Source organism: Macrobrachium nipponense, chromosome 7, assembly GCF_015104395.2.
Source record: "Macrobrachium nipponense isolate FS-2020 chromosome 7, ASM1510439v2, whole genome shotgun sequence".
Lineage (NCBI taxonomy): Eukaryota > Metazoa > Arthropoda > Malacostraca > Decapoda > Palaemonidae > Macrobrachium > Macrobrachium nipponense.
Window position 1 is genome coordinate 13,666,245 of NC_061109.1, and position 14,588 is coordinate 13,680,832.

Sequence of the window (14,588 nt, forward strand, 5' to 3'; positions counted from 1 at the left end):
CGCTCTACGTTCATTTCAAGCACTCTAGGCTCTCCAGGAGTTAAATATTTCCTTTCAGCCACTTCAGGCTTTTCAGGCGCCTCATTTCTATTACTTGAGGAGCTTTACGCCTCATTCAGGCGCTCCAGGCGCTTTTCGCCTCGCCAAAAGAGTTCCAGGATCTTCAGTTACTTTGCGCCTCACTTCAGGCGCTTCAGGCTCTTTGCGCCTCATTTCAGGAGTTCGTCCGATTTCGGGAGTTCCAAATTTACTCCTCGATTCGGACATCTCATGTGCTTTCTTTCTAGTAGGAAGTTCCCTATATATATCATGTCGCCTTGACGGCGTTTTGTGCTTTGACAGTAGCCTGACGTCTGGCTGGCGCCAGGCTTCTGGCAGGCACCTCGTCCGAGCTCTCAGATAGTTCTAAAGGACGGGATCTTTTGATCGGGAGAAATCTATCCTTCTTCTAGGAGGATCAGATTTAAGAACTCCTACTAGCGAAGATCTTCGTAGCTACGTCTCTCTTTCCAATTTCCGATGCAGGAGAAGGAGCTTCTGAATATACCTCCTTCCTCCTCTTTTCCGGAGGATATTCTTCCGGAAATTCTTCAGGGCTTGAGTAAAATGAAGGAGACTTCCAAGATCTCTTCGAAGGTCTCGACAATCTATCTGAACTCCATCCTTTTTTAGATGAGGAATCAGACGAAGAAAAAACACTGTTTCAAGATGTCTTTCCAACGACTATCCTTGGCAGCCCGGGACGTAACTACAGGATCTGCCGAGAGGGGACGCCTGACCGGTGGGGATTCTCTGAAACCTCCCTGCGGCTTTCGACATTTCTTCTCCACTGGTCTTGGGAGCTTGAAAGAGGTCTAGGCCTGGGAGCGAGACAGAGCCGATCAGACGCACCCTCCACTTCACTGGGAACACTTTCACTGCACTTACCTTCCAGTTCTTTAATTTTTTGTTCCATATGCTTAAGCGAAGCTTTCAGACTCACAATTTCAGATGTTGAGCTTGCCGAGTCCGATAATCGGGAAGGTAAAGCTGTATGGGAGGAAACAATAGGGTTAGCAATAGGCAATAGTCCGCTAACTGGCTCGTTAGAGACCGACCTACTTACACTCTTGGAAGAGGCTTTTCTAGCCCTATCTCTCTCCAACTTTCTTAGGTAGGAATTAAGCAACTTCCATTCCTCCTCATTCAAATCCTTGCACTCATCACATGTATTCAATTGAGAGCATACATTCCCTCTACAATTTTTACAAGTGGTGTGAGGATCCACCGAAGCTTTCGGCAGTCTCACAAAACAATTCTCATTCACACACACTCTGAACGAAATCGACAGGTCAGACATTATGAGAAATTCCAAATCCAAATCCAAAAAACAGTCCACAATAGCGTATGCCAAACCAAGGATCCAATACGTCACCAAATAGCAGTCCAAAAGATCAACGGCGTAATGAAAATCGAAATTCAAGTCAGTAGGAACTAGCAACGATGTTACTAGTACTGCGACAGAGAAAAATCTGGCTTAAAACAGTAATAAGTTCCTATTCCTGGCCACCCAGCGGCAGGCGGCGGGATCACCTGACCTACCTGTAGTGTGTGCCGCGAAATTTGAATTTCTGTCTGGGACGACGGAGTCTATAGCTAAGTATATATCTGACAGGGAAGTGAATGTATGAAAATGATCGTTAAAAAAGCGACGTTACCCTGCAGACACGGGGGTCAGTGTGTCAATAATGAATATTGTTTCTCAGGTAGGCAAGCAATATCCTAGGCAGCGGTGGATTGTCCTTAGGAATATTCATGTAGACTACCGAAATGTAGCCTTCTCTATGTAGTATAGGGGGTCAGCATCTATGTGGTGTAGGGTAAGCAATATCCTAGGCTAGATCCATAGGAATGTCCGCGAAGTCTACAGTAATGTAAGCCTTCTCTATGTAGTGTAGGGGGTCAGCTTCTATGTAGAGTAGGGGGTCAGCCACAGAGCTATTTCATGGATTTCCATGTGTTAATTGTCATCGTCTTTGTTTCCCCCCACCCAAAAACCCCAAAAAGGTTTCACCCAAAAGGGCCCCCCTTACCGTTTACGAAAAATTACTGTTTTTATAGGCTTTTGTATAATCTTTACTGCACATTTTCAAAAATCAGGCCAAAACATACACGCTAGCTTTATAAAGTTTTTACCAAAGTACCTATAATCTTCCATCCGGCCACCATCATGTCGCGCCATCTTGTTTGTATTCGTTCACCAATTTTCTAGCAGACGATAGTCTTGGCCAACTAAACTGTAGGGACCAGAGGGTCTCTTGGTAAGTAGGGCTACTATAGCTATCTAGCCTATTAGCCTATGCCATCTTCTGTTTTACATAGTAAACTAGGCTACTAGCTATCTATTTAGCCTAGTATAAACTATCTCAATTATTTAAAGTATGCTAACAGTCCTCTGCTGTAAACAAAACACACATATCCTAGATGTTTCATGAAGTTTCCTTTATATCTAAAAGACACGAAACACCATTGCTTTGCGAAAGCCATGGGACCCTACGCCCAAATACAAAAATCATATTATAATCAAGTTTCAAAAACCCTATCCTACTTACTTTCAGTCTTTTAAGAAATGCCGTATTTTCACCCAAAGATTTCACGCCGGCATGCTTCAAGTCTCACCATTTCATTGAAGAAAAGCAGAGGTGATTCACATCAACAACGAAGATCCCGCTAAAGTGAGTCGGAAAGTTGTTGTCTATTGGGACGCCTCTTTGTTTACATGTTTGAGTCACCGCTTAACCGCGGTTCAGGGCGCGTTTTACTATATATACAATTCACATCTTGAGAGAGAGAGAGAGAGAGAGAGAGAGAGAGAGAGAGAGAGAGAGAGTATATTATTATATATATAATTATTATTCAGATGAACCCACTACTCAATATGGAACAAGCTCACAGGGAGCATTAATGACTTGAAAAAATTCAAGCCTGCAGATACCTTAGTATATATATATATATATATATAACATAATATATATATATATATATATATATATATATATATATGTATATATATACATATATATATATAATATATAATATATATGATATAGTATTTATATATATATATATATATATATAAAAGATATGTGAATGATAGGGCTAGATGGAAGGAAGCTGTCGGAAACTAATTCCCCGCAATGAAATATTTTGTTTTTAATACTCTCTTACGTAAATTAAACATATTGGTGTCGTTGATAAAATTTTCTCCTGAAATGGAAAACAAGTGTAGTGTACCCATCTTGCATTCCCATACATTTCATTTCAGGCACAGCCCCAAAGTAAAAAAAGCGATTTTCGCATACATGGTTTTATGAGTATTATAATTTTATCTTCTTTTATATCATTTTATTTTTATTATTTTATTTTTACTACTTTTATATTTTTATTTTTATAACGTGCATGTAATGAATATGACATTAAGAAGAAAAGTCGTTTTTTAAATATCCTGATATTGTTGGACTAAATAATAAGAGCAAAACAAAGGACTTAAGTGCGGATGAGGACGAGGGATGGACACCTGCTGAACTGGGGATATCAAAATATGCAGTAGACACATCTTCTGAAAGCGAGGTAGAAGAGGAGGAGGATGAATGACCAGTTATCTCGTCTGCCTATCATACTTCCAGTTCCTGAGGAAGCACTTACTATAACTAAGCTTAGTCGAATTGATTATTTTAAAGCCTATATAAATAAAGAGTATTTTTTTAGATAGAAATCACCAGGGCCACAAATCGACGGTATGGCTTCTGAAAATGACATATCTTTGGGTGTGACCCAAAGAGGAAATGGTAGTTTTTATAGGGATAAATTTTGTGATGGTACTATTCTAGATTCTGGAATATTTGCAGCTCAGGAACCTCTTATTGAAATTGACTGAGCGTATGATTTGATACCAGACAGGAACGCTGGTACAGTAGAAGCTGCTGTTCTTCTATTTGTCAGAAGTGCTGATCCAGGAACTATCGGTGTTTTGATTAGCAATTCTCATCTTCGACATTACTTTTAGAACTGGTCGAACATAACTTACATGGATCAGGTATTATTGAAAAGGAACTTGCTTCCCAAGGGTGCTAAATTCAAGTCTGGGAAAGAGGTGGGAAAGCCAGGTAGGGGGAGGTGGCTTCAAAGATGTAAGATCTGGTGGGACCCATACTGTAATTCGGTGGCAAGAATGAATGTAGTTTTTATGGCCTCTATTATCCATTAACTGAACATGAATTGGTATATAAGAGAAAAAACGCATAAAGGTTAACATGCCTGCGGTGGTTAAGGAGGACAATGTTGCCATGAGAGGACTTGATGTTCATCATAGGTTTAACCTTACTGCAGAAACTCTTCCTAGACAAATGAGTGGACCATTCGCAGCATTCTACACGTTCTTGATATGTAGCGTCTCGTCATGCATGAATGGAACACAAAATCAGTTCTGGTGGTCTTGAGAAGTATTCTGATTTTAAAAATTGGCTATTCAATTAATCCGAAGGACAAACGCAAGAAATCACAGGCAGTTCTAAGCAAAGATTTCAAAACCGAAGAAGCCAAACACATGATACCTCCACTCTTACCAGTCTCAGAATTCAGGAGATGCAGAACTCCTGGGAGCATGGAAAATTTTAATATTATGTGCTCCACCTGTGCAGTGGTGGATTATCCAATAGGCTCACTAGGCTAAGCCTAAGAGCCTCGAACTAGCCTTACTATTGAAAATTGTATAACTGCTTGTCATTCGTGTGAAGAAATAAAATCATATATTTTGCCGTATTCATTTCAAATTAAACATCAAACTGGTATTATGAATTATGAATTTCTGAATAATCATTGATGTGCAACGTTTGGTTATGTACATCATATATAAGGTTAGGTTAATCTGCAAAGTACTGCATACTCTCAAAATCTCAATTATTATGTATTGCTCCAGTTTCCTCGACAATGCTGTGCACATAGCTTAAAAAAACTCCTAGAATTACTCGTTTCAAAAACTCGAAATTGTTTCGTTTTATTTCATTACCCTGGTGGTCTTTCATCACGTTTTCTTATTTTGTCGATTTGCATGTTCTTTATTATTAATTCTTTATACAAGTATTTTCATCACAATCGACGAAAGTATAATGCCCTTACAAATTGTCACATTCACCCTGTCACCATTAAATTTTGTTTTGTTATGTTTTTAAATTCTCAATCAGCATGCTTTGTTTGTCCACTCTTTATTCTTCAAAAGAGCAAATCAGTACACAAGACATTTTAGTCTCAGCTATAATCTCTCCTCTCTCTCTCTCTCTCTCGACTATCTCTACTCGACTTCTCTCTTTTATCTCTCTCGGTATTCTCTCTATTCTATCTATCTCTCTCATCTATTCTTCTTCTTCTTCTGATTTTCTTCTTCTTCTTTTTTTTTTTTCTTCTTCTTCTTCTCTCTCTGTCCTTCCTTCCTCTCTCTCTCCTCTCTCTCCTCTCTCTTCTTCTTCTTCTTCTTCTTCTTCTTCTTTCTTCTTTTTTTTTTTTTTTTTTCTTCTTTTTTTTTTTTTTTTTTTTTCTTCTTTCTTCTTCTTCTTCCTTCTTCTCTTCTTCTTCTTCCTCTTCTTCTACTGCGAGTGATATTTTTCTTTCCATTGCAGCGTTTACATAGACATTCCTATAAAATAGTAGTATAGATATAACGTAGGATTGAATGAATATATAACTTAGGCCAGATGCCTAGCACTGGGACCTATAAGGTCATTCAGAGCTGATACGGATATTGACAGTAAAAGGTTTAAAAGGTGTTACAGGAGGAAAACCTGAAAGCAGTTGGATACGAATCAATTGTCAGAAGAGGGTGGAAAGTAAGATGGGAGAAAGATAATATGAGAGGAGGTACAATAAAAGGAACGAAAGGGGTTGCAGCTACGGGCCGAAGGGACACTGCAAAGAACCTTAAGTAATGACGTCACTATAAGCCCTTACTGGGGATAGTAACGAAGGAATTAGTTCATCATGAATGAATTTGTATTCGTTTCTTTTGGTTAAAATACTTTTGATCATTTTCTGTTTTTTGGATGAATAGTTTCATCTTTTTATTTTCAAGGTCAACCAGGTAATCTTCATAATTTTCTATTATTGATGATGATGATGAAAACAATCGTAGGTTCGGATATAGTTTTTAAATTAAAGTTTTGATAAATACTCTTACGGATATCAATATAACTTTCAAAAACCATAGAAACGAATGAATAGTAGTAAATGAAAATAAAATCGTGTGAATACGCCATGTATTAAAGATTCCCGTGATATTATTCCTCGGTTTGATTACCTGTTATTCTTTTTGCGAAATACTAACTAATTTCACAGGTGTGTAAAAGTTCAGGTTTAAGAATCTGTCTAACCCCAGCGAACTTGGCGACGACCAGACGTCGTCGAATACTGGTCGAGACAGGGTCTACTGTTTACAGAATCCCCCACCGGCCATATCAGAGAGGAGAGCTACCAGTTGCTATTGTGTAAATGTGTTGGATTCCACGCTCTTCAGCTTAAATACCAAACGACTCGGACTCTATTGCGCAATTAGCGAGAGTCTTCTGCACTGTTGTTAGTGAGGTAACGTTAAATCTATTATTGTTTATTTTTTCGATTAAATCTTCTCGTCACCAAAATGCCAAATATTCCTTCCTTTATATCTCTTAGTCTAAGAGGACGGTTGATGTTCAGCTAGCTTGATATAAATCCGTTACCCCCTACCAGGCCAGCTTCGTGGTGTGTGTGTGTGTGTGTGTTTTATACGTTATGTGAAAACGCAATATATAACAGTCGAATATATTTCTGTTTCTCATTATTTTATTGAGCATTATATAGACTATTTTTCGCTCACTGCCGTATGATATAGTCTGGGCGTTATCTTCGATAATGATCTTACCGATGTATTTTTCCCATCACCCGAGTACCTATACTCTCGTAAGTAGAGGAACAGCAGAAAGAACAAAAGTGCTCCTGATTTACAATGTAACTTGGAAGTAACAGGAAACAAGGAAAGGTCTCTCTCTCTCTCTCTCTCTCTCTCTCTCTCTCTCTCTCTCTCTCTCTCTCTCTCTCTCTCTCTCTCTCTATATATATATATATATATATATATATATATATATATATATATATATATATATATATATGTGTGTGGTGTGTGTGTGTGTGTGTGTGTGTGTGTGTTTGTGTGTGTACATTCTTAGTAACTACATTTTAAAACATTGCAAAAATGAAGGTACCTATTCTGCTGACTCTAGCATCTCATGGTGGCTTCATTTATGATATATGCAAATCCCCGTTCAACTGAAAACGGAATTGTTGGTTGTTCTTCGTCTTATTCCTACTGAAACTCTTTTGAACAACTTTTAAAAGGTCTGAGGTAAAACCTCGCAAAGAATGTTACGGTAACGAGAGAGGTGCCCTCTGTGGCTGAACATTTAATTACCACATGTCCTCATACCTCAAATAGGGAATGCAAAACTCGAGATCAGAAAACAGTAACGAAGCCTAGACTCATACGAGATCAAAATGTATCAATTTGTGTTGTGTTAACTCGTGGACCACATCCTTAAATAATTTTATTAAAACATTTATCTACATTGCAAGGTTAATTGATAAATGAGCAAAGTGAAGATAGTTACTATATCAAAGGAACTGATATATAGGTTAACTTAAACTAAAACTACAATTCTTTGAAACTGTAAACATAGCTAGATGATAAAGATTGTAACAAAACTCAGTGAAAATTATATTTTGGCTTACATCTTTGGTATGCATTAATATCATTATATTATATCCCATTTGACTGGAGAAATTTTTGGGCATTTTCCATATGACGTATTTATAGCCCACTTTGGTATTTGTACTTTGTTTACCGATGAAATGTTGGAGTACTGAGCCTGATCAGCGCATAATTTACCAGAAACCTTGGCGTCTACAGTATCTTCTTTGTCCACAGATCGACATAACAGCAATGGCTGACATTCAGGTGTTTGTGAGTCGTGCTACTGTGTTTCCTGATGAAATTTGCCCAGCTGTCATCTCTGTCCGGGAGGGCAAAATCCATCACATTAAGAGGCACACAACCAACGTTACATCTTACTCACAGGACCAGGTAAACATAAGTGCAGGAATGTGACAATTATTATTATTATTTTTTGCTCGGGTAAATATTCGTTTTCTCTCGTTTTCCTTGAGTTATCCCGTTTTTCACGTGAATGATATTCTTAGTAGGGAGCACAGTATAGCTTATATGTACATAATTGTCTGTAGGCAGTCTTAGTGGCAATATAAAACCAGGAAAAATATTTTCATTTTAGTCAGTATTACCATTACCAATTCTATAGTTATGTTGATTTATGTTACTTCTATTTTCCGACTACCAGACGTTCATGCATCATACTCATAGTACTATGATCACAATCATATAAATGTCATTACTCCACTCTTCCCCCCTCTCTTATTTCTTGTCTTCCTTTCCGTTGCAATCATCTGCAATCCGAATATAATTCGCTTTCCATCCTCATCCTATCCTTTTGTCCCTCAGTTGATTTTCCACTTTTTGATCCCACATTACACACATAAAGATGTCAAGCGGCTATAAGCATAGAGGCTACTCAGTGTTACTCGATCATATTTTGCACTAAACTTGTAACTCTCACCTGTAGTACTATATTCTAACGCATAATTTGCTTTCTTGATGAAAACCATCAGGCACTTCTAATAAATGATCAACCACATCATAAATCCGTAATATACTCGTTATTGCACCTCTAACAAGACGTATATAGAGGGTAAGTCTAATCATCGCTATAAATACAGTGAACTTTACAATCAAAAACTAGTTTTCCGACAGTATCGGATAACTTTTTTTTTTCAATAAGCAATAAAGACATCTCAAAGCCCATATTACGTAATACGTATTAGTGCCGATTAACCATTAGTATCAGTGCAAAATGAATCGTGGAGTGGAGGCCGGGTGGGAAATAGGCTCATCTTTAGCCAGTGTTTTACAAGATACCCCCTACCGTCTGCACCACTCCCTAGTACTACCCTAGAGTTCAGCCGTATATACCCCACCGTCTGCACCACTAATAGTGCCCACCCCTAAATCTAGTACCCACTTTATTTCTCATAAAGGAAGAGTTTTGATAAAAGCTGCAACATCCGCATGTTGCACTATTTAGGTCTCAAGATCAACAGTCACGCAATTAATAAAGATTACAGCATCTTAGTTCAAGGCATGTTTTAGACGTAGTTCACCTTGGAGAGCGCTTAACTGACCTTCGTCCCGCTGGCTTTGCAACATGCCCTGATTCGCTTCAGGGATGAATAAGTGAATATCCAACATTTCAGAATCCAGGTATTTTTGTATAAAATCTATTCAACCCGTTTTACAGGTTCTAACATCTACAGTCCTCTCAATAATACTATTCTTTGTATTTCTCTGGTGAACAAAATGGAAGACGAATATTTCCTGTACATATAATCTGTTCAAATTCATATATGGAACTGTCCTTATGGTGCTTAAGTAGCACTTATATAAGGATGAATGAGTTCAGTAAGTGAATAGTTTTTTCCTTAAAATTATATGAACACTTTTCAGAGTATGTGCAGACCCAAAGTTGTAGTGCTAAACCTGCCCCTCCATAAAAAGTAGCCCACCCTTCGGCTGGACCAGATTCTTCTATGATGTTCAGGATGACGAAAGTTGACCATTAATGATAATAATAATGTATATTATTATTATTATTTTTATTATTGTTATCCGATTTGAAATTCAGCGGCTAACGGCCATGGGTATGACGTAATGAAGACGTCACTATAAGAGCAGAAAATAGAATTGATTATAAGCTAAACTAAACTAATGTAACATAGAGCTATTATTATTATTATTATTATTATTATTATTATTATTATTATTATTATTATTATTATTATTATTCAACTTTCGTCATCCATGAACAATACAGAAGAATCATGTCATATATATATATATATATATATATATATATATATATAAATATATATATATATATATATATATATATATTGTAGGATGGCTGAACTTGTGTAATGTCTGTTGCCGAGAGGGCAGAGTGATTGGCGCCAATGTAGCCCGCGTGTCTGCAACTCACTTGCAGTCACACCTCTGTATAGACTGGACGTGTAATATAGCACTCTAGTGACACACGGGTTTCCTTCTGTTTCCTACATGGCGCAGTGAGTAGGGTTCATAAAAAATAATCATGTCTACACCAGGGAGACCATCTTTCACGGCAAGGAGGGCACGACGATCCTCCAGGGGTGCCCACAGTACTCCCGTCGGAGTGGCGTCAAGATCACCAGCTCTGCAACATGTGGTTGCCGAGGGTCGAGATGCATTGCAAGCCCTTAACGACCGTTTGGTTGCAATGGCGACTGGCTTGCATCTACAGAGCGGCCCCAGGGCCCTGGCCCTACCGAACTTGTACCCAGAAGTGTGCTTTGGAAATGTCATCAGCCTCCTACAGGACTTGGAAACGGTCCGTGACACATTGGCTTAGGCTACATAAGCTTCAACCAGTGGATGCAGTTCAACACATCAGGCTTCATTGCACCCGAGAGTTGCAACGTACACTGGATGCCAGGTATAGTGATTTACAGTGGGCTAACTTGTCTCCAGAAGGGGCTTTGGATGCTATAGGGGGCCATGGTTCTGCATGCATCGAACCAGGCTGTGCATTGGGCTGAGTTTTTTGTGTATATGCAAGGGTGTGAGGAGTCCATTAGCGAATATTTTGTAAAATGCTCTTAAAAGGCCATGGACTGTGGCTTCCAGTGCCCTAGGTGTCATTGTGATTTGTCTGAATATATGCTCATTAGAAAGCTTATGGTAGGTCTAAGGGATGACATACTGAAAAGAGACCTTTACAGGTCATGTAATTCTGTTTGTAGTGTAGATGCCCCAAGGGGAGTGTGTGCAACATACGAAGCAGCCCGCAAAGATGCATCCATGCCCCAGCACGACACATGGCATCAAGAGCCACGTGCGGCTGATGTAGAGACAGACCCCAGCCCCCTCCGAGTGTGCAGCAATGAAGAGTAATGAGAGGGCCTCGGTTCCCATCAGTGCTCATGTGTGTGGGAACTGCGGAGTGCAGCACGAGCCCAGAAAGGTGTTGTGCCCAGCGAGAAATAGTGTTTGTCATGGCTGCCAAAAACTTGGCCACTTGAAACGGTTTTGTAGAAGCAAGAAGAAGATGGTAAATGATGCCCCTGCTTCATCAGTAACACTGGGGGCACTCAATACTGGGGTACAACCGAGTATGCAGCCTACTATACAAGTGGTAGTGTCTTCATCAGTGCATAGCCCTAGGCCTAAGGATCACAGCCCTGTACAGGCTGTGGTAGACACTGGGGCCCAAGTGTGTGTTGCAGGCCACCACCCTGCTGTCGACCCTCATTGAAAGGCCTACCCTTTCACGACGCTGTGGGCCCTACGTGATGTTGCCAACATTAGATTGGAGTGTATGGGAACAGCCCCCCTTTGTGTTCAATATGGTAATAGGACAACCATCCAAGAAGTGTACTTCATCAAGTCTGTGAGGTCATTCTTTCTTTCATTGGCTGCTTGCAAGGACCTTGGCCTTGTGCCCCAGTCCTTTCCCCACCACTTACCGGTGTCAGCAAGCCTCGCACTGGAGCATGAGGTACTCACCCCCATTGGGCAGTCCTTGCCTAAGCCCTCATCCATACCCTTCCCACCAGTGGAGGAGAATGTCCCAAAGTTGGAGCAGTGGCTCTTGCGCCATTTTTCGTCATCGACATTCAATACAGAAAGGGAGCCCCTCCATGTCATGGAGGGTTAAGCCGCACCATATTCATTACTGCCAGGGGCAACCCCCTATGCATGGACCACACCCCAGCATCTCTTGTGGACCTAAGCATTGGGAATCAGAAGTGAAGATGCAGTTGGACCAGGACATCAAGAAAGGCATCATTGAGGAGGTACCGACTGGTGAAGCAACAGAATGGTGTGCGAGGATGGTCATTGTTACCAAGAAGTCAATCAGCCCCACCCGCCGCACCGTGGACTTTCAATGGCTCAATGCCTCCTGCAGGAGAGAGACACATCACACCCCTGCTCCTTTCGACATGATCTCAGGGGTACCCTTACATTCCTTTAAGATGGTGGCAGATGCTCATTGGGGTTTCCACCAGGTGGAGTTAGATGAAGAAAGCTGCAAACTCACAACCTTTATCACTCCCTGGGGGCGTTATCAGTACAGAAGAACACCCATGGGACACTGTTCAGCTTCAGATGCCTACACCAAGAGGTTTGATGATGCCATCAAGGACATTCCCCGAAAACACAAGTGTGTGGATGATGCTCTTCTATATGACAACAGCGTCGAAGAGGCCTTCTGGCATAGTATAATTTCTTGGAGACGTGCCAAAAAGGGAATAACCCTCAAGCCAGAGAAATTCAGCTTCTGCCGAAGAGAAGTGAGCTTCGTCGGATTCCAGCTGGGATGGGATTCCTATAGGCCCACAGAGGAGAGTCTAGCTGCCATACGGAGATTCCCTATGCCTGACAACCCCTTGGTCACTGACATCAGGTCATGGTTTGGCTTTGTCAACCAGTTGGCACCCTTCCTTGCCACCGCCACTCTGATGGAACCCTTCAGAGACCTCCTGAAGAAATCTGCAAGCAAGGATGTCTACTGGGATAACAACCTACAAGAGAGATTCCACCGAGCACAGAAGGCCATATGCAAACTGGCCAAGGATGGGCTGGTATACTATGACAAGACCCGACCCACGGCAGTCCTAACAGATTGGAGCAGAGGTGGGATCGGGTTTGTTATCCTGCAGCAGTACTGTGCTTGTACCTCAGCTGATGTCCCATTCTTCTGCAAGGGTGGGTGGCGTATTGCCCTATGTGGGAGCCGTCACTTGTCACAAGCTGAAGCTGGGTATGCTGCTGTTGAGGGAGAGGCCTTAGCTGTCACGTGGTGTCTCAAGAAGGCCAGGCTACTCCTGTTGGGCTGCCCCAACTTATTGGTCAAGCTCCTGGGTGATAGAGAGCTGAAGGATATACTGAACCCAAGACTTCCGTCTCAAGGAGAAAACCCTGCAATACAGGTTCCAGGTAAGATACCTACCAGGGAAGAGGAACTGCGCTGCTGACTTCTTATCACGTTTCCCTGCTCTCCATTGTGAACCAGATGACAAGGACTCTGGACTTGAAGAGGATATGACTGCTGCCCTTGTCGCTGCTTCAGCCACTGCCCTTGAGCAAGAATGCCTCATACTTGACGAGGAGAGGGTCAAAGTAGCAGCCTCTAAAGACCCTGTATACCAGTTGTTGGTAGCTAAAGTGGCAGCAAATGACTGGCACCCATAGAAGGCACAGGAGTTGGCCTGCCTACGTCAGTTCTACACAGTTAGGGACAGGTTATCTATGGTAGAAGACCTGATAGTCTACACTTATGAGCAAGGATGCCCACGTCTGCTCATCCCAGAGGAACTTTGCCTTCAAGTCATCACAGGCCTTCACGCAGGACATCAGTGGGTGGACACATGCTCCATCACAACCTGCTGAACCGTTAGTACTCACAGCACCCCCAGAATACCCATTCCAGTCAACGGTGGTGGACATGCTACAGTTGGAGGGCCATATGTACATGGCCTATGCAGACAGGCTCACCGGGTGGCTGGAAGTCACACACTTTCCACATGGTACAACATCATCAAGAATCATATCAGTGTTGAGGACGTACTTCACAAGATGGGGAGCACCAGAGCTAATCTCGACAGATGGGGGCACAAATCTCATTAGCGAAGAGACCACCTCATTCTTCAGAAAATGGGGGGTTACTGTATGCCTTTCATTAGCCCATTACCCCCCAGTCCAATGGAAGGGCTGAAGCAGCAGTCAAGACTGCCAAGAGGATCATCAGGGCAAATATAGGCAAAGGAGGTAGCCTCGATTGTAATAAGGCATCTCTGGCAATTCTTCAGTATCTCAACACCCCTCCTAAGGGGTTTGACAAGTCACCAGCACAGCTTACCATCGGTAGGCAGCTCAGAGATGGAGTGCCAACGCCCAGACAGCATTACAAGGTGGAGAGGCCCCCCCCAAAACCTTTGGGACGAGAATCATCCAGAAGAGGAACTACAAATGGGCAGAGTCCCCAAAAGGTGACCCAACCACTTGCTGGGACCAGGGAGCTTCTACCCCTTGTAGGCTGCAGGGTAAGAGTGCAGGATCCTGTAACCAAAACCTGGGACCGATCTGGGTTGGTAGTGGAGTCCAAGGGCCACCGACAGTATCTCATTAGGCTGGATGGAAGCGGTCAAGTCACTCAGAAACAGGAAGCACCTGAAAGTGATAAAACGTCAGCCACTTCACCACGCCCGGACCCCGCTCCACCTCGTCCAAAAAAGGCGGACAGTACAACCCTCATGGATGGGCGAGTATGTCATGGGTGATGCTGAGTGTTAACCCATGCTCATGCTTGTGCTACTGTAAAATTGTCTTATATTATCCCTCGTGCTTTTCTTGTCTTCTGTTT

The 14,588-nt window shown here is 41.7% G+C and overlaps 1 protein-coding gene across 1 annotated transcript in view; it reads right to left on the bottom strand.

Annotated features, from left to right (window-relative positions):
* LOC135217539 (crossover junction endonuclease EME1-like) overlaps positions 1-2,738 on the bottom strand; it is a 161,507-nt gene extending 158,769 nt beyond the window's left edge. The window contains exon 1 of the mRNA XM_064253506.1: positions 2,592-2,738. The gene's annotated coding sequence lies outside the window, so the exon portion shown is untranslated. The remainder of the gene's footprint in view (positions 1-2,591) is intronic.
* Between the last annotated feature and the right edge of the window lie 11,850 nt (positions 2,739-14,588).